At 48.5% G+C, this 13,729-nt stretch overlaps 1 protein-coding gene across 2 annotated transcripts in view; it reads right to left on the bottom strand.

Moving 5' to 3' along the window:
- The window catches only part of PLEKHG3 (pleckstrin homology and RhoGEF domain containing G3), a 42,447-nt gene extending 30,250 nt beyond the window's left edge, over positions 1 to 12,197 (bottom strand). The window contains exon 1 of one of the 2 annotated variants that reach the window (XM_047735684.1): positions 11,933 to 12,197. The gene's annotated coding sequence lies outside the window, so the exon portion shown is untranslated. The remainder of the gene's footprint in view (positions 1 to 11,932) is intronic. The other variant, XM_047735683.1, reaches the window with a different exon arrangement.
- Between the last annotated feature and the right edge of the window lie 1,532 nt (positions 12,198 to 13,729).

Here is a 13,729-nt window from a genome sequence, read left to right as displayed (position 1 = left end):
TCTCAAATAAATAAATCTTAAAATAAAGAAATAAATAAATTTCCCCAGGACTAGATGGCCCCACTGGTGAATTCTACCAAATACTTAAAGGAATTAATACTAATCCTTTACAAACTCTTCTAAAAATAGAAGAGGAAGGAACACTTCCCAACTTATTCTATGAGGCCGTATTACCCTGAGATCAAGACCAGACAAGATATCACAAGAAAAAAGCTACAGTCTAAAATCCCTAATAAAGGTGTAAAGAATCCCCAGCAAAATACTAACAAATAGAAACTAGTAATACATAAAAAGGAGTATACACTATGACCATATGGATTTATCCCAGAAAAACAAGACTGGATTAACATCCAAACATCAATTAACAGAATTCAAGACATTAATAAAGTACAAAACCACCTGATAATCTCAGTAGACCCAGAAGAAACATTTGACAAAATCTGATACCTTTCCACAATAAAAATACTTCGACAACTAGGAAGAGAAGGGAACATTCCAATCCTTATAAAGAGGATCTACAAAAAACCTGCAGGAGGTGCCTCAGTGGCTCAGTCGTTAAGCATCTGCCTTGCGCTCAGGTCATGATCCTGGTGTCCTGGGACGTAGCCAGGCATCGGGCACCCTGCTCCCTGCTCGGCAGGAAGCCTGCTTCTCCCTCTCCCACTAGCCCCGCTTGTATTCCCTTTCTTTCTCCCTCTCTGTCAAATAAATAAAATCTTAAAAAAAAAAAAAAAAAAAAAAAACTATAAGTATTTCATACTTTTTTTTTTTTTTTGGTACTTCATACTTAATGGAGAAAGACTGAATGCCTTTCCCCTAAGATCAGGAGCAAAACAAGGATGTCCCCTCATGCCATTTCTATTCAACACTGTACAACAGTTCTAGCCAGGGCAATTAAGCAAGAAAAAAACATAAAAGACATTCAGATTGAAAAGGAAGAAGTAAAACTATCTCTATTCACAGATGACACAATCTTATATACAGAAAACCCTAGGAATCCACTATAAAACCATTCGTCCTAATGAAAAAGTTCAGCAACACGGCAGGATACAAGATCAACACACAAAAATCAGTTTTATTCCTACACACCGGCAGTGAACAATCCAAAAATGAAATTAACAAAGAAAACAACACCATTTACAAGAGCAGCAAAAAGGATAAAATACTTTGGAATACATTTAACAAGAGCAGTGTAAGACTTCTATACTGGAAACCACAAAACACTGTTGAAAGAATTAAAGATTTTAATCAATGGAACAAAATTTCATGTTCTCATCCATCAGAACACTTAACATTGTTAAACTAGCAGTATTCACCAAATCAATCTACCAGCTTAACACCATCTCTGTGAAAATCTCAGCTGGTTTTTTTTTTTTTTTTTTTTTTACAGAAACTGACAAGCTGATCCTAAAATTTCTGTGGAAAAGCAAGAGACCCAGAATAAACAAAACAATCCTATAAAAGACCAAAGTTGGAAAACTCACAGTTCCTGATTTCAAAACTAACTAGGAAGCTGTACTTCGTAAGACCGTGTTGTGTTGGCATAAAGGCAGACATCTAGATTAACAGAACAGAATTGAGAGTACAGAAGTAAAACCTCACATTTACAGCCAACTGATTTTCATCAAGGGTACCAAGATGATTCAACAGGGAAAGAACAGACTTTCAAGAAATGGTACTAGGACAACTGGATATTCACATGCAAAAGAATGAATGTGGACGTCTAGTTCACACCATATACAAAAATCAAGGCAAATGTATCATGGACCTAAAGGTGAGATCTAAAACTATAACACTCTTCCAAGAAAACCTAGGTGTAAATCTTAGTGAATCTGAGTGAGCAACAGCTTCTTAAATATTAAAATCACACGGACCAAAACAAGTAGATAAATTAGACTATATCAAAATTAAAAACCAGCGTTACGAAGGGCACTATCAAGAAAGTAAAAAAGTGAAAAGACAAATCAAAAATGGGAGAAAGTAGCTATAAATCATATATCCGACAACACACTTATAACCAGAATATCTGAGAAACCTTAACAACAACAACAATAATAAAACTCAATTTAAAAATGGGCAAAGATTTGAATAGGGGCACCTGGGTGGCTCAGTGGGTTAAACCTCTGCCTTCGGCTCAGGTCATGATCCCAGGGTTCTGGGATTGAGCCCCACATCAGGCTCCTTGCTAGGCAGGGAGTCAGCTTCTCCCTCTCCCTCTGCTGTGCTTAGTCTCTCAAATAAACAAATCTGTTAAAAAAAAAAAAAAAAGAGTCCATACAAGAAGCTGTACATAACCATTCACAGAAGCATTATTTGTAATAGCCAAAATGTGGAAAGAGCTCAAATGTCCATCAACTGATGAAAGATAAACAAGGGGCGCCTGGGTGGCTCAGTGGGTTAAAGCCTCTGCCTTTGGCTTGGGTCATGATCCCGGGGTCCTGGGATGGAGCCCCACATCAGGCTCTCTGCTCAGCAGGGAGACTGCTTCCTCCTCTCTCTCTACCTGCCTTTCTCTGCCTACTTATGATCTCTGTCAAATAAATGAAAAATCTTAAAAAAAAAAAAAGATAAACAAAATGCAGTTTATCCGTATGATGGATTATTGAGCAATAAAAAGAAAAAGGAGGGTCTGATTACATTCCACAACATGCATGACTTGAAAACACCATGATAAGGGAAAGAAGTCATAATAAACTACGTATTTATGAACTCATTTATGTGAAATATCCAGAAGAGGCAAATGCACAGAGAGAGAAAGTAGATGTGTGGTTGCATGGGGATGGGAGATGGGAAGAACAGGAAATGACTGATAAGGGGCACTGGGTTTCTTTTGGGGAGGATAAAAATGTTTTAGGATCAGTTCGTGGTAATGGCTGCAGGACTCTGTGAATATACTAAAAACCACTAAACACTTTACATGGATGAATTTTAAGATATATGAAATATATCTCAAAGATAAATCAATCAAATCTGAAAAGTAGTAAGTCAGTGGGAAAAGTATAGACTATTCAATAACTGATCCTAGAAAATCTGGCTATTCCTCTGGAAAAAACCTTACAAGGGTGGGGGTTCTCCACTTTGGCTAGACATAAAAGTCACCTGGAGCATTTCATAACCTAGCCTGGGCCCCACCCCAAGATAATTTTTATTTTATTGGTCTGATCGAAGGTGAGACTCAGACATCAGTCCTTTCTTTCTTACAGCTCTTTGTAAGGCTTTAGTGTGGAGCCAGAGTTGAGATCCAGTTTCATATAAAGAAAACACACTGTAGGTGAATTTAAAACGTAACCATGAGAAGCAAAACTTAAATTTTAAAAGAAAATATTTTAATATATTTATAAAATCAGAATAGGAAAAGATTCCTTGAACAAGAGACAGAAAATACAAAGAAAAGATCAGTAAATCCGACATTAAAATTAAACTTCCTTATACAAAAAATGACATTTATTAATAGTTACGATAACCTACAGTGCTATAATGAATATAACCTACCAAAGAGCAGTTACTCAATATATATAATTCCTATAAATCAAAAAGAAAAAGGCAATAGCAATTACGGTTGTTTTTTTTTTTTTTAATTTGAGAGAGAAAGAGCGCACGCCAGAAGGAGCACTCATGGACAAAAGAGCCCAAGAGCAGGGAGGGGGAGAGGGAGAGATTCTCAACCAGACTCCTTGGTGACCATGTGCCAGATGCGGGCCAACCTCACAAACACTGAGATCATGACGGGAGCCAAAACCAAGTCAGACATTTAACAGACTGAGCCGCCCAGGCACCCCAAGGCAATGGCAACTGAAACTCTGGGTAAAGTGTATCTATAGCAAGTGGGGGCAGGGGAGCTGGGGGACTGCAGAGCACACATGTTTTACTCAATTAATTTTAATGTAAAGGGCAAAGACAGAATAACATGACTGGCCAAAAAACAAGAGAAGTGCTCATCCCTATCTGTAATCAAAGTGTTAATTTTAAAAACCCTTGCTTTAAATAATTTTTTTTTAAAGATTTTATTCATTTATTTGTCAGAGAGAGAGAGAGAGAGGGAGAGATCACAAGTAGGCAGAGAGGCAGGCAGAGACAGAGGGAGAAGCAGGCTCCCTGCCGAGCAAGGAGCCCGATATGGGACTCGATCCCAGGATGCTGGGATCATGACCTGAGCCGAAGGCAGCTGCTTAACCAACTGAGCCACCCAGGCGTCCCGCTTTAAATAATTTTTATTTTTTTTTTTTTAAAGATTTTATTTATTACCTGACAGAGAGAAATCACAAGTAGGCAGAGAGGCAGGCAGAGAGAGAGGAGGAAGCAGGCTCCCCGCTGAGCAGAAAGCCCGACGCGGGGCTCGAACCCAGGACCCGGGATCATGACCCGAGCCGAAGGCAGCGGCTCAACCCACTGAGCCACCCAGGCGCCCCTTTAAATAATTTTTAAATACCATTTCATACCTACCAGATTTAAAGACACAGTCCAAAAGTTAGCAGTTCTCATATTTCTGGTAAGAACGTAACTTAGTTCCAAACCATTCTGGGACACTGTTTCACAGCGTCTTGAAAAGCACAACTCATTGCCGGCACACAGGGCAGAGAAGACTGGTGCCCAGATGTTCAACGTGGTATTATTTACAATGGTGCAAAAACGGACGTCCATCAGTAAGGGAACTGTGATAAAATTATACAATATGTGCCACACAAGTTAAATGAATAAATGAGATTTAAACACATCAATATGGATAAATCTAGATAACAATATTGGGTAAAAAATCCAAGTTCAAGGGGCGCCTGGGTGGCTCAGTGGGTTAAGCCGCTGCCTTCGGCTCAGGTCATGATCCCAGAGTCCTGGGATCGAGTCCCGCATCGGGCTCGCTGCTCAGCAGGAAGCCTGCTTCCCTTCCTCTCTCTCTGTCTGCCTCTCTGCCTACTTGTGATCTCTCTCTGTCAAATAAATAAATAAAAAAATCTTAAAAAAAAAAAAAAATCCAAGTTCAAGAAAACCACACCGAACGTGATGCTATTTATAGTCAAAATAAAAACAACCCAATACCATACATGACTTACAGACAACAGTAAAAAGTATAAAAACATGCAAAGGTATAATAAACAATATATTTAGGAGATTATCTCCTCTGGGGAGGGAGGCCAGAGAAAGGTTTCCCCAAGAAAAAGGAAGCTTCCATTGCATGCATTAACATTCTATCTCGATGATAAATGAGAGAGGCAAATATGACACCATGACCATTTGCCAGGACTGGATAGTGGGAACAGGGAGTCAGGTCGGGGTTCCTAGGCAGGGGCGGGTTCCAGGCTCCCGGAGACTGACCCGACAACCAGCACCAGGACTGCGCACCAAAGCGCTCTACGGCAGCATCCCGGACCAGAACAAAGGAACAAAGCTCCTGATGGAAAGAGGCCTGTGATGTCTGAAACTGCAGTTCCTCCCTGTTATTTTCTGGCCTCCGAAAGTGCTGCACAGCACCCAGGGAAATGCTTAAAATGCAAATGGACTGAAAGCATTCCTGTTTCTCCTAAGGCCAGGGCCCTGTGGGGCAGCTGGCAATCTACCTGGGTGGGGCCATAACACAGTAAACCGCCCGTGGAGACTGCTGTCCAAAAAGCAACATTTTAAGAGAGTTTTGAACCGGTCTTCAGTAAAGCTGAGGGCCTGTGCCCCGGGGGGTCATTCAAAAGTTCAAATCTCATTCCTGCCAAGTCTTGGCGAGGGATCCTGGACGGATTTCCAACCTCGGGTGGACTACGCTTCCTTATCTGTGGTTGCGGGTGACACCACTTATGTTGCCTGGTTGAGAGGAACAGTGATACTAGTATCTGAGTATCAGCATTTTTGAAACTTTTCATCAATCTGGTTGGGAATCTTTTAAAAAACACAGTAAGGGCTTCCTTGCATGCCTTCCTCAACAGTCAAGGGAGCATAATTTAACCTTTTCTGGATGACTCAAGGTCACAATTACAGCAAAGCATCAATTATGAAAATGATGACCCCCTCCCCCCCAGGGCCCAGGGCCCAGGTGTGCCAGGCCATTCCTCCTAAATGAGAGACCCTGGCTTCCGCCAGCACTGGCCCTTCCTGCTATTCTGACCTCTGTCCACTCTCACTGCCGACTTTCCACAACTCTGGGGTCATTTTTCCTCTCTGTGCTCACCTCTTTACTCTCTTTCCTTTGCTGCTTCCTTTCAGCTGCTGGCTCGGAAAGAGGATGGCATAACGTACATATAAAAGTTAAAGAGTCTGAGGGAGCTGGGCTGAATAATAATGTAGGAATCTGGCTGCTTTGAGGCTCACTGGCTAGATGCAGGTAAGCGAGGCTGCAGAGAGGACAGGTCCTAAAGAGCGTAGAGGTGACCCCCACTACTGCCTTCAATGGCATAATATGGGACCTAGTATGGGACGAACTATACTCAAAAGTGGAAGTACACCCTCCTGTCCGCAGGGGGGCAGAGCCCACATCGCACCTGGCAGGACTGGACCCAGTGATCCCAGCAGCCTTGCCCTCCTCCAGGGTGCAGAAATCCAGAGCTGCCTGCCCCTCTACCATAGCAGCCCACTACGGGTTAACGTTCCTAACTCTCCTAGGCATCTTTAGAGAGGAATAGAACATTTGTGAAGACTGTGACGATTTCTTGAATTCCTAAGGTTTTACCACACAGTAGGGTTTCACTTATATGAAAAATATTTATTGGTAGGGGCGCCTGGGTGGCTCAGTCAGTTGAGTATCTGCCTTCAGCTCAGGTCATGATCTTGGGGTCATGGGATCAAGTTCCATGTTGGGCTCCCTGCTCAGCGGGAAACCTGCTTCTCCCTCTCCCTCTGCCCTCCCCCCCACCATGTTCTCTCTCTAATAAATAAACAAATCTTTAAAAAAATATTTACTGGAATCCTACTATGCAGCAAGCACTGGGGATGTAGCATCGTGCAGGACAGAAAGAGGCTGCATGAATACTGGTTCCCTTTGCCTGCCAACAAACACTTGCCAACTATTGCTCCAGAACCTCCAATGTATACACACAAACACACACAGACACGCACAGTCCTGCAGCCGGGACAGTAGAGGATATGTGTTTTGAAGAGCTTCCGGGACTTGTAGGACCATCTCTCCTCTTGAGATCCCGTTACCACAGTAAGAACTAGACCTCACTCCTCTCACACCTCTCCCTGCATTCTCAGCCAGACCCCAGCAATAATCAGCAACTTCAAGGACTCTCAGACTGGGTTTTCCAAAAGGCTGCATGGACAGCCACCACTGAGCCCGACGGAGCCTTTGTGCAGGTCCTGTGTCTAGGCCCACAATCTGCTCAGCAGGAAAGAAGTTTAAGGTCCTTACAAATCCATTCCCTCAGCTTAAACCAGAGAACCTCCCCAAAGGCCTGTAAGAGAACTGTAAAAAGGCCTGGCTTTCCCCTTGCCTACGTTCCCAAATGGCCACAGCCCACCCGGAGGGGCCTAACCCTCACCACTGCCTTCTCCCCTCCCCACCCCCCAACTCAGCTCCCACAGAACATAAGCCGGAGCCAAGGAGACCACCGAGCCCAGATCACTGTCAGGCCGGGACCTCAGCACAAGCTGCTCACACCCTTGTTGATTACTCTTCATACAGCTCTCCGTGCCACAGGAACAAAGATGAAGCCAGCACAGTTCCTGCCCTCAGACAGCTTCTAATCAAAATAAGAAGCACACAGCGGGGGCCCAGATAACAGGACCAGCCATCATTCCTGCCAGCTAACTCCCAGGGGGACTGCCACGCATCTCCAGGTGCACCTCCTTCTGATCGTGCGGTAGTGGACCCTGCCCAGGTTTCTTCCTCCTCTGACTACGGTCACCCAAAAACAAAAACAAAAATGCCTGGGGCTGTTCAGGGCCATCTATCTTTGCAACTTCCTCTGAGGCCAGATTATAACTAGCTTTATGCAGTCTCTAGGCACCAGCTGGCAGGCCCAGAAAGTTCCTTCACCACAGGGCCTTCCTGGCTGTCCTGCCTGTGCCACGGGGCCTGCAGGGGGTGTGGTCTGGCTGATGACCACTTCCCTAGGCCTCACCCTCCCCAGCCCATCCCTGCTTCCTGAGCCAGGGCAGGGCCCCCAGGAAACCGCTCACCACAGCTTTGACAGCAGTCTTAGAGCCTGCCCCTCCCTTTGAGGGCCGTGGTTCCGAGGAGAGAAGAGACTTCGAAGACTGGCTGGGTGGAAACCGCGGGAGCTGAGCAGTTAGAGTCCGGGCAGAACCCAAGATAAGGCTCCATCAGAATCCTCCTGCCCGCCCCCCAATGCAATTTCTCCAACCCTCCCCTCCCTCTCTGTCATCTCCCCTACCCTTTTCCCTCCTTCTCGGAACATAACTTATCTACAGGAGGCTGGGAGAGGGGCAGACAGCCTTCCCAGCTGTGAGGCCGCCTGGAGAGGCCAGGGACCGTGCTGTGATTCATCAGGGTTGGTTAGACGCTGGGCGAATTCCAGAGCAAGGGAAGGCCAGGGCTGCCCCCAGTTCAGCCTATCCCGGGGAAAGCAGCACACACCTGGGAGCCCGGCATCCTCAGCCCAACCATCGGAAATCTAGGATACGGTAGAAAAGTCTCACCAACAGGAAAGTCGGCACTAACCAGGATTTCTGTTTTATCTCCCTCCAATTCCTCACCCCTGCCCAACACCTGAAACGCAAATCCTTTCATCCTCAGTCCTTAGCAATGGCATGAACTCTCTTGGGCTACCCCAACCCCGCACAATTTGGTTGGAGAAATAATACGACTCTCATTTACTGAACACCTCTGCAGGCTTTGCTGAGTGTTTAACACACATTCTCATTGTTCATTCTCAGAATACCATACGTGGTAGGTATAATGACTAACTCCATTTTACACGAGAAAAACACAGGCTCAGAGGAGTCCAGCACCAAGGGGCTAGCAAGCTGCAAAGCCGGAATTCGAACCCAGGTACACCCAATTCCAAATCCTGCCCCGCAGTCCCACAGTGGGTTGCTCTAACTGGGAGTCAAGCAAAGGCGATAAGAGACGAAGGGAAATTCTTCCCTCAGGAATTATCTCCAATATCCCTTGCTCAGGAGGCTTCCCAGGACACTTCATCCAAAATGCCATCTTACTCCCTCCGTGGCAATGCACATCCGCCTCCTTCCCTATCACATGTCTCTACTTATCACTGACATTCTTTCTTTTTGTTTTTGTTGTTTTTGACTGACATGCTTTCTATTTCATTTTCTATCTTGCTCACTGTCAGCCTCCCCCACTACAAGTCAGTTCCCGGTCAATATTTGTGTATTTTGTTCACTGTATCTATATTCATATATAGTAGGCGCCAAATAAATGTTGAATGAATGAATACTTAAAAATAGAACTAAGAAGTGTAATTGTAGGAAGAAAAGAAGGGAAATCCAACCATTCAGGGAAAGAAGGAGAGATGAGAAAAGAAAGTGAGAGTGTGCGGCCAGGAGCAAGCTAGCAGCCCTAAGAGGAGCCCAACAGGAGGCAATGAGGGTCTGCCAGGTCCCCTGTGGATTCCAGTAGAGCCTTCCTGCACAGGAGTGACTTCCAGCTGCCAAGCCTCCAGCCTGAGGGCTTCTGCTGGGGAGGGTGAGCAGGCAGCTCTGGAACAAAGGCCTATGGACAAGCAGCTGGCCAGAGAGCCAGCACAGAGCAGAGGCCGGGGCCAGAGGAGCAGCCTGGGGTAAGGGGGAGGGAGGCAAATGAGTCGCTGAAGAGAGCCTCAGTGCAGCTGCAAAGGCAACACCCCCCTCCAAAGCCCAGAGTCCCCTCAACCCCAGTAAAACAGAGAATAACTAGATAGCTCCACAATTAACTCTCCAAAGTCAGCAGCCCAGCGCCCTCCTTCACAAGGTTCTGAGAGCGGGTGGAGGTGGGGGCAAGCCACGCGTCTGGAACACAGTCCCTTTTCCCCTCTAGCCCCGGTCATCCCTCAGGCCACGGCCTTTGGCCTCCTCCGGTGTAAACACAGTGACCCTGGGTTAGCTGTGGATTTGGTAAGCCAAATGTTTACTCTGGAGCTGAGATATCGCAGGCCACAGATGTAAACCTCCACCATAGGACCATCTCCTGTGGCACACAGGGGACATATCTGGTAAACTTTAAAGTTCTCGAGAGCCCCTCTAGCCACAGTGAGCTCTTTATTCTGTATAAGAGTTTATGGAGCACTTTCTACATGTCTGCTTTATTTGATCCTTACCACAACCTCTTTAAGGAAGAGAACGCAAGTACCCTGCTTTACTCACGTGGAAACTGAGTCTGAAAGATGTGTGATTTGCCCAGGTCATGTTGGAGAAAGCAGGGATTAGCCAGAGCATGAAATCTGAGTTCTAGTCCCTGTTTGGCCAACAGGGATCAGGCTCAAATCACCTCACATCTGTGGTCTCTGCTTCCTTCATGTGTAGCGTAGGCTAATGAGAGGTGCCTTCCAGCACTAGCCACTCTACCAATCTTTGATGCTATGCAGTAGAGCCAGGATTAAAATTCAAGAAAAATCCTGTGCTGGACTCCCAGGCCAGTGCTCTTTTCCACTTTCCTGATAGGCCACATCTAATAAAACAACCCTTAAACCACACCCTCTGCTTCTAGGACTTGGTTCACCCCATGTTGACTCCCTGCTCTATCCCCTGAGCAAGATACCAGGGAGCCAAGGGGTCGTCCAGCCCCCAGAGAAGGGAACAGATTCAGCAAAAGCAGCAGGAGCACCTAACATGGCTTAGAAGGAAGAGATGAGGCACCCCGGGATTGCAGGAAGGGGTACACCTTCCTCTGGTTCTTACTATCTAGGTTTTCTGCTGGGAGGTTGGAATGAAGTCATTCCCAGCTTAAGTCAATGAGGATTCCACTCCCAGTCCATCAAGAGAGGTGCTGGAAAAGCACTCTCCTAAAAGGAAGCAGGCGATGTCATTACTCTCCCTACTTATTATTTCTTAAGCAAGGTCGATGTGACTGGGTTGCATGAAGAGGCAGGGCTAGGGAGACTCTAAGAACCCAGTCTAGGGTTCCATGTAGGATAATGCAGTCTGAGTTGCCTCCCCAGGGGCCCTGGAGAAGACAGCCTCCTCCATCTGCCCACAGTTTAGCAAGTGGCCTAGAGGATAAAACTCTTACCGCGGCCACAAACACCGCGCCGCCCTCCCGCCCGCCCCCCCCAGGCCACACCTCCCCAGCCTCCTACCATTACATTTCCCACTCTTCTCTTTGTTTTCAAAAGCAGCTCCGAAGAGTAAAAGGAGCTACCTAAAAATATCTTGAAATTTCAAGTTTGCACTTCTCCTCCTAGCTTTCCAAACCAAAGGGCTGAGAATAGGGAGAAAACCAAACAGATTTCAGGAGTGGGCGAGGTCGAGGCCGACAGTGCGACAGTGGCAGGCAGTGGCCTCTATGCCTTCGGCTCCCGACATTCCCTTTCTGGCACCCACTCTAACCCTTCCAGGACAGGAGCTGAGATTCTCAAGAACGAGCACTGTGGAGTACCAACCCGGAACAAGCTGCAGGCGCCCGTTGGGCTCCCGGGACCAGAGGCTGAGGTGCTTCCCCAGAAGGGTCCACCCGGCCCAAGTCCCACAGTCCCAGGCAAGGGCCAGCCCTCTGGCGTCCGAGCGCGGACGGGCGCAGCCTCGAGGGCTTCCCAGCTTTCAAACGGAGTTTCCCAGAGCCACCGGGCGCGCTCGCTCCTTTTGGTTCCGGGGTGGGGACTACAGGACAGAAAAGGTCTCGGCGTACGAGCCTCCCGCGCTCCGGTCCTCTGCTGGCGTTGGGGGAGAGACGGAGGTCGCCCTGGAAGGCGCCAACGCAGCCCCGGGCCCTCCTCAGCCGTCCCGAGTCCTCACCCCGCGGGGGCCTGGGGCGAGGGACCGGGAGGGTGGGGGACCTCGGAGGGGCTCTAGGCACTGCCATTGGCCGAGGGAGAGGGGAGAAGGGAGGGCCACTCACCGCGCGGTCGCCGCCCCGCCGGGTCCCGCACGCTCGGCGCGCGAGGCTGCTCAGGTGCGGCCGCGACGCAGGCGCGAGTTTGAAAGTCGCTCTCCGCAGGGGCTGAGGCTGCCGGCCGCTCCCGCCCACGGTCCGGCCCCTCCGCGGTCCGGGTTGCGGCCAGCTGCTGACGCGGCCCCCCGGGACCCCAGCCCGCGCGCGCCTTCCCAGAGCCCGGCAGGAAGTCGGGGCCGGGCGAGCGGGGCCGGAGCTGCGGAGGGAGGGAAGAGCGGGAGAGAGGGGCGGGCCAGGAATGTTTCCAGTGGGTGGAGACTCGGGCCGGCCGCTGGAATCCAGCAATTGGCGGCTCCGCGGGGACCCGGAGAACCTTCCCGACGCGGCGAGCCGGAGCCCGGGGTGACGGGGAACCGGCGCCGCTAATGATTAACGCCCGCAGGTGGGGCGAGCGCGCAGCCCCGACGGTGACCGTCCCGCCCCATGCGAGCCGCTCCCGGGCCGCCTAGATACTCGCAGATACAAAGACGCACGTGGTGGGGGTCACGCCGGTGTCACAGCCAAACATCCCCCGTTGTGCGAATAGGAGAGGGGGCTTAGGAAGACATTAATTGCTATCGGCTTTGGGGGGGGGGGGGTCTCGAGCCTACCAGAGCAGGTCACCTTGGCTTTTCTGAGTCAGAAAGGCACGTCACGAATTCCTCACCGCAACTCGGTCCCTGTGATCCATTCCCAATGTAAATCCCGGCCTCGGGGAAGCTAAGGAGATGAAGAAACGGGTAACCTGGCGGGAGTCCGCTAAAAGGGGGCTCGGTGGATAAAACAAGATGCAGAAACCTGTGTAATAGAGAACTGTCTCTTGTTTTTACGTCTGTATGTAATCCTATGGCCATGGGAAGGTACACACCTGGAAGGGGATCACGGACACTCAGTAAGGACTTGAGCAAGATCATAAATTTTAAAACGCAAAATAATTCATCAGTAAAGATGGAAAAAAGATGCTGTCTGTTCTAGCACAAGGCAGGAGAGAAGGCCAGGGTGGGGCCCCAGAAGAGATCCCACTGCTTAGACATTATCATCTGGGGAGGAGGAATGGGACACTGATATCGAATCACTGGGTTCTGTGTAGACAAGTGTGTATAGTAAACGGCAAATAGAGTTCTTGTTAAAAAAGTACACAAGCTTAAAAAAAAAAAAAAAAGTCTGCTCCAGGCGAATGCAAACTTAAGGTGATTTACAGGGAGGGGAGGGGAACAAACTCCAGGTGATTTACAGGGAGGGGAGGGGAGGAGAGGGACTGGAGCGGAAGGAAATGGCTTTCAGGTGACTTTGAAACTGGATCCCGGCAGAGGGTGGGGTGAAGACAGAGGGGCTCCTAGCTCCCGACTGCCCGGGAAGAGGTTAAGTGGAAACGGGACCCACATTCCTCGGGGAGGGAGGGTCGGCTCCAACCTTGCAGAGCCCTACCTTCGCCTCCCGGGAAGGTGAAAGCCGAGACTGCGGAAGGAGTTTGGGGGTAAACAGCCGCCGCGGCTCCACCAGATATAGCCAGCCAGGGCCCCCAGCTGAAGAGAAACGTGAGAAGCCCCAAGTCCCTTCCTGCCTTGGGGCTGGGGGTGGGGGAGGCAGTCCTTCCTCATACTTCCGCCTTTCTGTGAGCCTGCTTTCTTCTCTGATCACCTGAATCCTATCAAGCCCGTTCTGTCCACCTCAAATTCCAGGTTCCAAAGAAGGCCCTTGACTTATCTAAGCCATTACTGAGGGCACCCGTCACACCTCCGGCAGGGAATAGTGCCAATGACA

This window comes from Lutra lutra, chromosome 7 (genome assembly GCF_902655055.1).
Source record: "Lutra lutra chromosome 7, mLutLut1.2, whole genome shotgun sequence".
NCBI lineage: Eukaryota > Metazoa > Chordata > Mammalia > Carnivora > Mustelidae > Lutra > Lutra lutra.
Note: the sequence above shows the minus strand (reverse complement) of the source record. Positions and strands in the feature narration are given on the sequence as shown.